This window comes from Neophocaena asiaeorientalis, unplaced genomic scaffold, assembly GCF_003031525.2.
Source record: "Neophocaena asiaeorientalis asiaeorientalis breed wild unplaced genomic scaffold, Neophocaena_asiaeorientalis_V1.1 scaffold449, whole genome shotgun sequence".
NCBI classification, from domain to species: Eukaryota; Metazoa; Chordata; class Mammalia; order Artiodactyla; family Phocoenidae; genus Neophocaena; species Neophocaena asiaeorientalis.
In genome coordinates this window covers 1639004-1647835 of record NW_020175027.1, presented here as the reverse complement: position 1 = coordinate 1647835, position 8832 = coordinate 1639004, and positions in this window count along the sequence as shown.

The window sequence follows — 8832 nt, the reverse complement described above, 5'->3', positions numbered from 1 at the left end:
GGGGGCGCGCGCCCCGCCCCGCCCCACGGCGCCTAGACGTGCGGCCCCCGCGCCTCAGCCGGCGACCGCACGCGGGAATGAAGCGCCGAAGGAGGGCGGGAGGGCGGAGGCTCCACATGGGCTCTGCGGCCCGCCCCGACGAGCTTGTAGGTCCGGGTGCCAGTGGGCGTCCCCCACCAGCTCCGGGCTCTGCGGCGCTGGGACTGCGGCAGTCCGGACGCCTGCGGCAAGGTCAGTGCCCGCCCGGAGGAGGCGGTCCGGGGGAGGCCTCCGCGGGGAATGCCGCCGCTCCCAGTCCCGCCCGCACCGTCGCGAAGCGGAACCATCCTGCCGCCCGCACCTGCCTAGAGAGGTGAGAATGATTCATCCAGGGCCTCGGCCGGGCTCTGTCTCTCCTATCGAGGCCAGCTGCCCACTCAGGCCTCCGGGCCTGCGACCCTGGCATCAGGACACTCACCTTCATAGTACCCCACGGCGGAGGGTCTAAATGAGCCTTCACAAAGTGCTTGGCTGGCCCAACTCTTTCTGTGCGCTGTTTTCTGGGATTATTGGCCTTTCATCTCCAGCAGAAAAGTAATGTACTTTAACCCAGTTTTTGCTGCAGTAACCTCATCACTCAGACTAAATAGCCAGCTTGTCAGGAGGCCAGCAGTTCTGAGAGATATAACCTGTATTACACCAAACTACATGCTCTGAGAGGGCAAGAAAAAGATAAAGTCATAAAGCACCTAGCAACTTATTATAAAGCAATAACTGAAGGTATGCAAATGATATGCCAAGAACTCTTTTTATTTAAATTAATTGTGTTTACATTTTAACCTACATTCATTTTCTTGTGCATTCGATCTCTGTGTCTCAAGTACAATTCACGTCGTAATTTTTGAACGTCTAGTATTTGTTTCACTCTGCTAAGTGCTGTAGGAGATAAAAAGAAAAAAACAAACTCATTTTGTTCTTAACATCATGAAACTTACCAATAGGGAATGTAAGGTAAATGTAGTGCTACGTATTGCAATCACTTTTAAACAAAGTGCCAGGTATACTATTCTAAACACTTTAAATATTCAATATATTAAATCATTAATTTTTCACACCATCCCTTAGAGGGACTGTACTGTTAAGTTTCTACCTTTTACTGGTGATGAAAATGAGGCACAAAGATATTAGACAACTTGCCTAAGATCCCATAGCTAATATGTGGTGGAGGTAAAATTGAAATCCAGGTAGTCTGACAGCAGACCCCAAGTTCCTAACCATGTTACTGTACTGCTACTGAGAAAGAACTGGCTGCTTGCTAATCATTAATATACGGAATGCTAAAATTAGCACTTATTTCTCAGGAACCACTATCTTTTTTTTTTTTTTTTTGGCTTGGGAAAGTAACACAGAAGAGAAGACAGCTTTCTGTATAGTCGGGGGGCCCCAAACCTACTTTAGAATTACATTGTACCAACAATTTCACAGATAGCGTTCTCTGAACTGTTTAAAATGTTTTATTTCTAGGCTGTTCGACAGGCTTATATGGAAGATGAGACTGTAATAATATCACCATAGAAATCTCTGTTGGTTAATACCTTCCTTCATTTAAGAAAAAAGTGTGTTGTGCTGAGAACTGGAAGGGGTGCACATTAGAGTAAGACACAGATCTTTCCCTCAAGGAGCTGTAATCTCACAGAAGAAGCAGGTATTGACAGAGAACCATAATGCAAAACAGAAAACGACTTGTGCTCAGTAGAGGAATGAAATGTAATGGAAGTTCCAAGGAGTAGAGAGACAGATTACCTTATGAAGGGAGGTGCTTGCGTTAAGGAAAACACATAATTATCGTTTAACTTATTCTTGATACTAAAGTATTACAAATTGGATAAAAATGTATCCAATTCCTTAATTTTTGAAAAATTACATGCAAAGCTCTTCTCATACTCAGAAAAGACAGCTTCTTGTTATGTTACAAGAATTGTTCAGAGTATGGAGAGGTTAGTAAGCACAAATATTTTGAAGGTGGTTACCGTATTTCCTCGAGTGGGGGGCACAGAATAGAGTGATGATGCACAAGATAAGATTTTCAAGGTCAAAGGAATAGCAAAAGAAAAGCAAGGTGAGTGTGAACAAGGTAGGCCTGGGGGCAGCCTGGATTCTGAACAGGGTCAAAGGTTGCTGGGCAGTAGCCTGTACCACACAGAACTACTCTTGCAAGATAGAGACTGTGTTTTCAACTTTTTTTTTGGTGTGTGTGATATCTTTTAATTATGGCAAACATGCCACAAATATTCTGGGATGGTCTCAGTTCAGATATTTGATTCCATTATGCCCATAAATTCTTGTCAATAAGATTGACAAATAAGGTCATCATATTCATGTTAGTGTCTAGAAAGTAGAGATCACTGTATGTTCAACAGATGTTTAATAAATGAGGAGTTGGAAAAGTCAGGGAGGGGCTATTTGATAAGGAACTCTAAATTCTCAGATGCTTTAATGTGGTAGGTAATAGGGAGCCCCTACAAGTTTTTGAGCAAGGTAGTAGCATGTTAAAGCTACTACTTAACATACCCTAAACATTTATTTATTTATTTTTATTTTTTAAATTAATTTTTACTGGAGTATAGTTGCTTTATTTCACTGTTGTGTTAGTTTCTACTGTACAGCAAAGTACAGTGAAGCAGCTATACGTATACATATATCCCCTCTTTTTTGGATTTTCTTCCCATCTTGGTCACCACAGAGCATTGAGTAGAGTTCCTTGTATACAGTAGGTTCTCATTAGTTATCTATTTTTTACATAGTATCAATAGTGTATATATGTCATAACCTAAGCATTTAGAGGTATTATCTTTTTTTTTTTTTTTTTTTTTTTTTTTTTTTTGCGGTACGCGGGCCTCTCACTGCTGTGGCCTCTCCCGTTGCGGAGCACAGGCTCCAGACGCGCAGGCTCAGCGGCCATGGCTCACGGGCCCAGCCGCTCCGCGGCACGTGGGATCCTCCCGGACCAGGGCACGAACCTGCGTCCCCTGCATCGGCAGGCGGACTCTCAACCACTGCGCCACCAGGGAAGCCCTAGAGGTATTATCTTTTAGATGAAGGACCGAGTGAGAATGCATATGATCTTTTGTCAGTAGTTTAAACAAAACTTTAAAATATAAACATGAGAATGAGGGTAATTTCTCCTAGGCTGTAGACAAAAACCTGTTGGGATATTAAAGAGACTGTGGGGGAAAAAGTAATGAGAATGCCACTGAACTCTTTTTGTCCTTCCCATATCCTGTTGGTGACCTCTAGTGGAAGAGGACTGGTGCATCCTTTTTGCTTATAATACACATTTCTTGGGGCACCTACCTAGCACACAGTTCCCCTTTGCTGTGAGTGGCTCCAGTGCACAGGGACAAGTCCCAGCGACTTTCTCAGACTTAGGTAACTTGCCCACTGCCTACTGCCAATTTTGTCCAGAGGTAGACATCCAGCTTAAAGCGGTGCAATCATAGTCTCTCCCAGGAATCTGAAACTCAGAACCAAGCAGCAAAGAGCTTGGCAATTGCTAGATCTGAGTTAGTGAGAATGTGTTCTAAAGAGAACTTCCCACTGCTGCTGCTTAGACCCCAGATCTGTCTCAGTCCCTGCTCTTCCTGCATCTTGGATCTTCTCTTCCTTCTGTCCCTTTTCCTTATGCTTTGGCCATCCAGTTGAGGGACATTAGGTCTGTTTCTAATTTTTGGTGATTATGAATAAAGTCACTAGAAACATTTACATATAGGTTTCTCTGTGATAAGTTTTCATTTCACTTCGGTAAACACCTACAAGTATGATGGCTGGGTGGTATGGTTTGACTTTATAAGGAAAGTGTTTTTCAAAATGGGTGTGTCATTTTGCATTCCCATCAGCAATGTATGGGTGTTCTAGGTGCTCCACATCCTCTCCAGTACATGGTATTATCAGTTTTTTTGTTTTTAGACATTTTAATAAGTATGTATTGGTAGCTGACTGAGCTTTGTTGGATTTTTGTAGTGACTAATGATGTTGAACTTCTCTTTTCCTGTGCTTGTTTGCCATTCATTTAACATTTTTGGTGAAGTGTCTGTTCAAATCTTTTGCCCGTTTTTTTAAAAAATTGGCTTGTTTGTCTTCTTATTGAGTTTTGAGAGTTCTTTGTATATTCTTTTTTTTTAAAAATTAATTTATTTATTTTTATTTTTGGCTGTGGCGGGTCTTTGTTGCTGCACACGGGCTTTCTCTAGCTGTGGAAAGCGGGGGCTACTCTTCATCGTGGCGTGCCGGCTTTTCACTGGGGTGCCTTCTCTTGTTGTAGAACACGGGCTCTAGGTGCGTGGGCTTCAGTAGTTGCAGCATGTGGCCTCAGTAGTTGTGGCTTCTGGCTCTAAAGCGCAAGCTCAGTAGTTGTGGCGCACGGGCTTAGTTGCTCCGTGGCATGTGGGATCTTCCTGGACCAGGGCTCGAACCCGTGTCCCCTGCATTGGCAGGCGGACTCTGAACCACTACATCACCAGGGAAGCCCCTTCTTTATATATTCTGATACAAGTCCCCCTCTTTTTTTTCATGTTTATTGGAGTATGATTGCTTTACAATGTCGTGTTAGTTTCTGCTGTATAACAAAGTGAATCAGCTATATGCATACGTTATCCCCACATCCCCTCCCTCTTGCGTCTCCCTCCCACCCTCCTTATCCCATCCCTCTAGATGGTCGCAAAGCACAGAGCTGATCTCCCGGTGCTATGCAGCTGCTTCCCACTATTCCCACTAGCTATCTATTTTACATTTGATAGTGTATGTATGTACATGCCACTCTCTCACTTCGTCCCAGCTTACCCTTCTGCCTCCCTGTGTCCTCAAGTCCATTTTTCTAAGAATTTGTCCATTTCTTCCAGGTTGTCTCTTTTATTAGCATATAGTTGCTTGTAGTAATCTCTCATGATCCTTTGTATTTCTGCAGTGTCAGTTGTTACTTCTCCTTTTTCATTTCTAATTCTATTGATTTGAGTCTTCTCCCTTTTTTTCTTGATGAGTGTGGCTAATGGTTTATCAATTTTGTTTGTCTTCTCAAGGAACCAGATTTTAGTTTTATTGATCTTTGATATTGTTTCCTTCATTTCTTTTTCATTTATTTCTGATCTGATATTTCTGATTTCTTTCCTTCTGCTAACTTTGGGTTTTTTTTCTTGTTCTTTCTCTCATTGCTTCAGGTGTAAGAGTAGGTTGTTTGAGATGTTTCTTGTTTCTTGGGGTGAGATTGTATTGCTATAAACTTCCCTCTTAGAAGTGCTCTGCTGCATCCCATAGGTTTTGGGTCATCGTGTTTTCACTGTCATTTGTTTCTAGGTATTTTTTGATTTCCTCTTTGATTTCTTATTTGATCTCTTGGTTATTTAGTAGCATATTGTTTAGCCTCCATGTGTTTGTATTTTTTGCAGTGTATTCCTGTAATTGATGTCTAGTCTCCTAGCGCTGTGCTCTTCTTGCATTTTGTCTGTTCTATTTCCAAGATTTTGGATCATCTTTACTATCATTATTCTGAATTCTTTTTCAGGTAGACTGCCTATTTCCTCTTCATTTGTTAGGTCTGGTGGGTTTTTATCTTGCTCCTTCATCTGCTGTGTGTTTTTCTGTCTTCTCATTTTGCTTATCTTACTGTTTGGGGTCTCCTTTTTGCAGGCTGCAGGTTCGTAGTTCCCGTTGTTTTTGATGTCTGTCCCCAGTGGCTAAAGTTGGTTCAGTGGGTTGTGTAGGCTTCCTGGTGGAAGGGACTCTTGCCTGTGTTCTGGTGGATGAGACTGGATCTTGTCTTTCTGGTGGGGAGGTCAACATCTGGTGGTGTGTTTTGGGGTGTCTGTGGACTTATTATGATTTTAGGCAGCCTCTCTGCTAATGGGTGGGGTCGTGTTCCTGTCTTGCTAGTTGTTTGGCATAGGGTGTCCAGCACTGTTGATTTCTGGTCGTTGAGTGGAGCTGGGTCTTAGCGTTGAGATAGATATCTCTGGAAGAGCTTTCACCATTTGATATTATGTGGAGCTAGTAGGTCTCTGGTGGACCAATGTCCTGAACTCGGCTCTCCCATCTCAGAGGCACAGGCCTGACACCTGGGGAGCACCAAGACCCTGTTAGCCACACGGCTTAGAAGGAAATGGAGGAAGGAAGGGAGGGAGGGAGGGAGTAAGGAAATAAAAAGAAAGTTATTAGAATAAAGAATAAAAATAATTATTAATAATAAACAATTTAAAACGTAGTAAAAAAATAAGAAAGAAAGAAGAGAGCAACCAAACCAAAAAACAAATCTACAAATGATAACAAGCGCTAAAAACTGTACTAAAACAAACAAAAAAAACGGACAGACAGAACCCTAGGACAAATGGTAACAACTATGCAGACAAAATCACACAAAGAAGCATACACATACACACTCACAAAAAGAGAAAAAGGGAAAAAATATATATCTCTATATAAAAAGAAAAAGGAAGAGAGCAACCAAATCAGTAAACAAATCTACCAATGAAAATAAATGCTAAATACTAAACTAAGATAAAAATTCAAACCAGAAACCTGTCAGTCGCATACAGCAAACCCCAAGTCTACAGTTGCTCCCAAAGTCCACCTTCTCAATTTGGGATGATTCGTTGTCTATTCAGGTATTCCAGTGATGCCGGGTACATCAAGTTGATTGTGGAGCTTTAATCCTCTGCTCCTGAGGCTGCTGGGAGAGATTTCCCTTTCTCTTCTTTGTTTGCGCAGCTCCTGGGGTTCAGCTTTGGATTTGGCCTCGCCTCTGCGTGTAGGTCACCTGAGGGCGTCTGTTCTTTGCTCAGACAGAAGGGGGTTAAAGGAGCCGCTGATTTGGGGGCTCTGGCTCACTCAGGCCGGGGGAGGGAGGGGTACAGAAAGTAGGGTGAGCCTGCGGCCGCAGAGGCCAGTGTGATGTTGCACCAGCCTGAGACGCGCCGTGCGTTCTCCCGGGGTAGTTGTCCCTGGATCACGGGATCCTGGCAGTGGCGGGCTGCACAGGCTCCCCGGGGAGGTGTGGATAGTGACCTGTGCTTACACACAGGTTTCTTGGTGGCAGCAGCAGCAGCCTTAGTGTCTCATGCCCGTCTCTGGTGTCCGCTCTGATAGCCGCGGCTCGCGCCCGTCTCTGGAGCTCGTTTAGGTGGTGCTCTGAATCCCCTCTCCTCGCACTCCCGAAACAGTGGTCTCTTGCGTGTTAGGCAGTTCCAGACTTTTTCCCGGACTCCCTCCTGGCTAGCTGTGGTGCACTAGCCCACACAGCTGTGTTCGCTCAGCCAACCTCAGTCCTCTCCCTGGGATCCCGAGCCTCAGCTCCCAGCCCCCACTCGCCCCGGCGGGTAAGCAGACAAGCCTCTCGGGCTGGTGAGTGCCGGTCGGCACCCATCCTCTGTGTGGGAATCTCTCCGCTTTGCCCTCTGCACCCCTGTTGCTGTGCTCTCCTCCGTGGCTCCGAAGCTTCCCCTCTGCCACCCTCGTCTCTGCCAGTGAAGGGGCTTCTAGTGTGTGGAAACTTTTTCTCCTTCACAGCTCCCTCCGCGAGGTGCAGGTCCTGTTCCTATTCTTTTGTCTGTTTTTTCTTTTGCCCTACCCAGGTACTTGAGGGAGTTTCTTGCCTTTTGGGAAGTCTGAGGTCTTCTGCCAGCGTTCAGTAGGAGTTGTTCCACATGTAGATGTATTTCTGATGTATTTGTGGGGAGGAAGGTGAACCCCACATCTTACTCCTCTGCCATCTTGGAGGTCCGAGCTATAAAGAACTCTTAAAACTAAATAGTAAAAAGAAAAAAAAAAGAAAGAAAGTGATGCCCAATGTTGAGTGAAGAAGAAATGCTTGAGCTGTCTTGGCAGATAGTAGAAGGCTGAGGAAAGTGGCCAAGGACGAATGACTATATTATGTGAGGATACAAAACATATCCATTGATTGTATTCCATGAGAGAGCTCAGGAAACACACCATTCACCAAGGCCATCAGGAAAGCACTGGTGAGAGTAGCACTAGCATCACAGTGGTGGCTCTTCTCTACAGGTCAGGGCTCATTGTAGGAGAGGTGGTCGCAGAGCTGAGTTCATACATATCCATGGGGATGAGGCGCTTCATTGTAATAGAGACCATAATAATTGAAATGACCTTCAGGGTCTGAGGGAACAGCCAAGGGACTTGAGCTGCATGGAGTTGCGGAGATGGTAATAGAGCATGATGTCCCCAGGAGAAAAATAGGTAGCAAAGCATGGCAGATATATACTATGATGATTTCCCTAGTTCTTTTCCCAAAGGGACCTGTGGATGTTTACTTGGATGATTGTATATTGGGAAAGGTAAAATACCCAGACATTTTTAGACCCACAGTCTGAGTTGACATTGATACCTGGAGACCCAAAGCATCAGCATAGTTCTAATAGAGTGGACCTCTAATAGGCCTACAGGGACCACGTAATAAATGAAGTCCTTGCTCACATCTGGCTCCAAGTGGGCCTGCTGGGTTTGTGGATACACTCAGTGGTCATTTCTCCTGTTCCTGATTGCACTGATACAGTTGCATGTTAGGGTAGCCCTCATGTTGGGTTCTTAGTCTGTGGGGTAAAAGATATAATGAGGAAGGCCAAGTGGGAAGTTTTGAAATTGTTCCTTCCTCTCCCAGCCACGATAATAAATCGGAAACAATATCACATCCCTGGAGCACGACTGAAGACTATTGCAGGCTTAAACAAGCAATAGCCTTCATCATAGCTACTGTGCCAGATATGATGTAATTGCTAGAGTAGATCAGTAGGACTTCAGGTACATGGTATATGGCCATTGATCTGACAAAAGCATTCTTTTCAGTTCCAA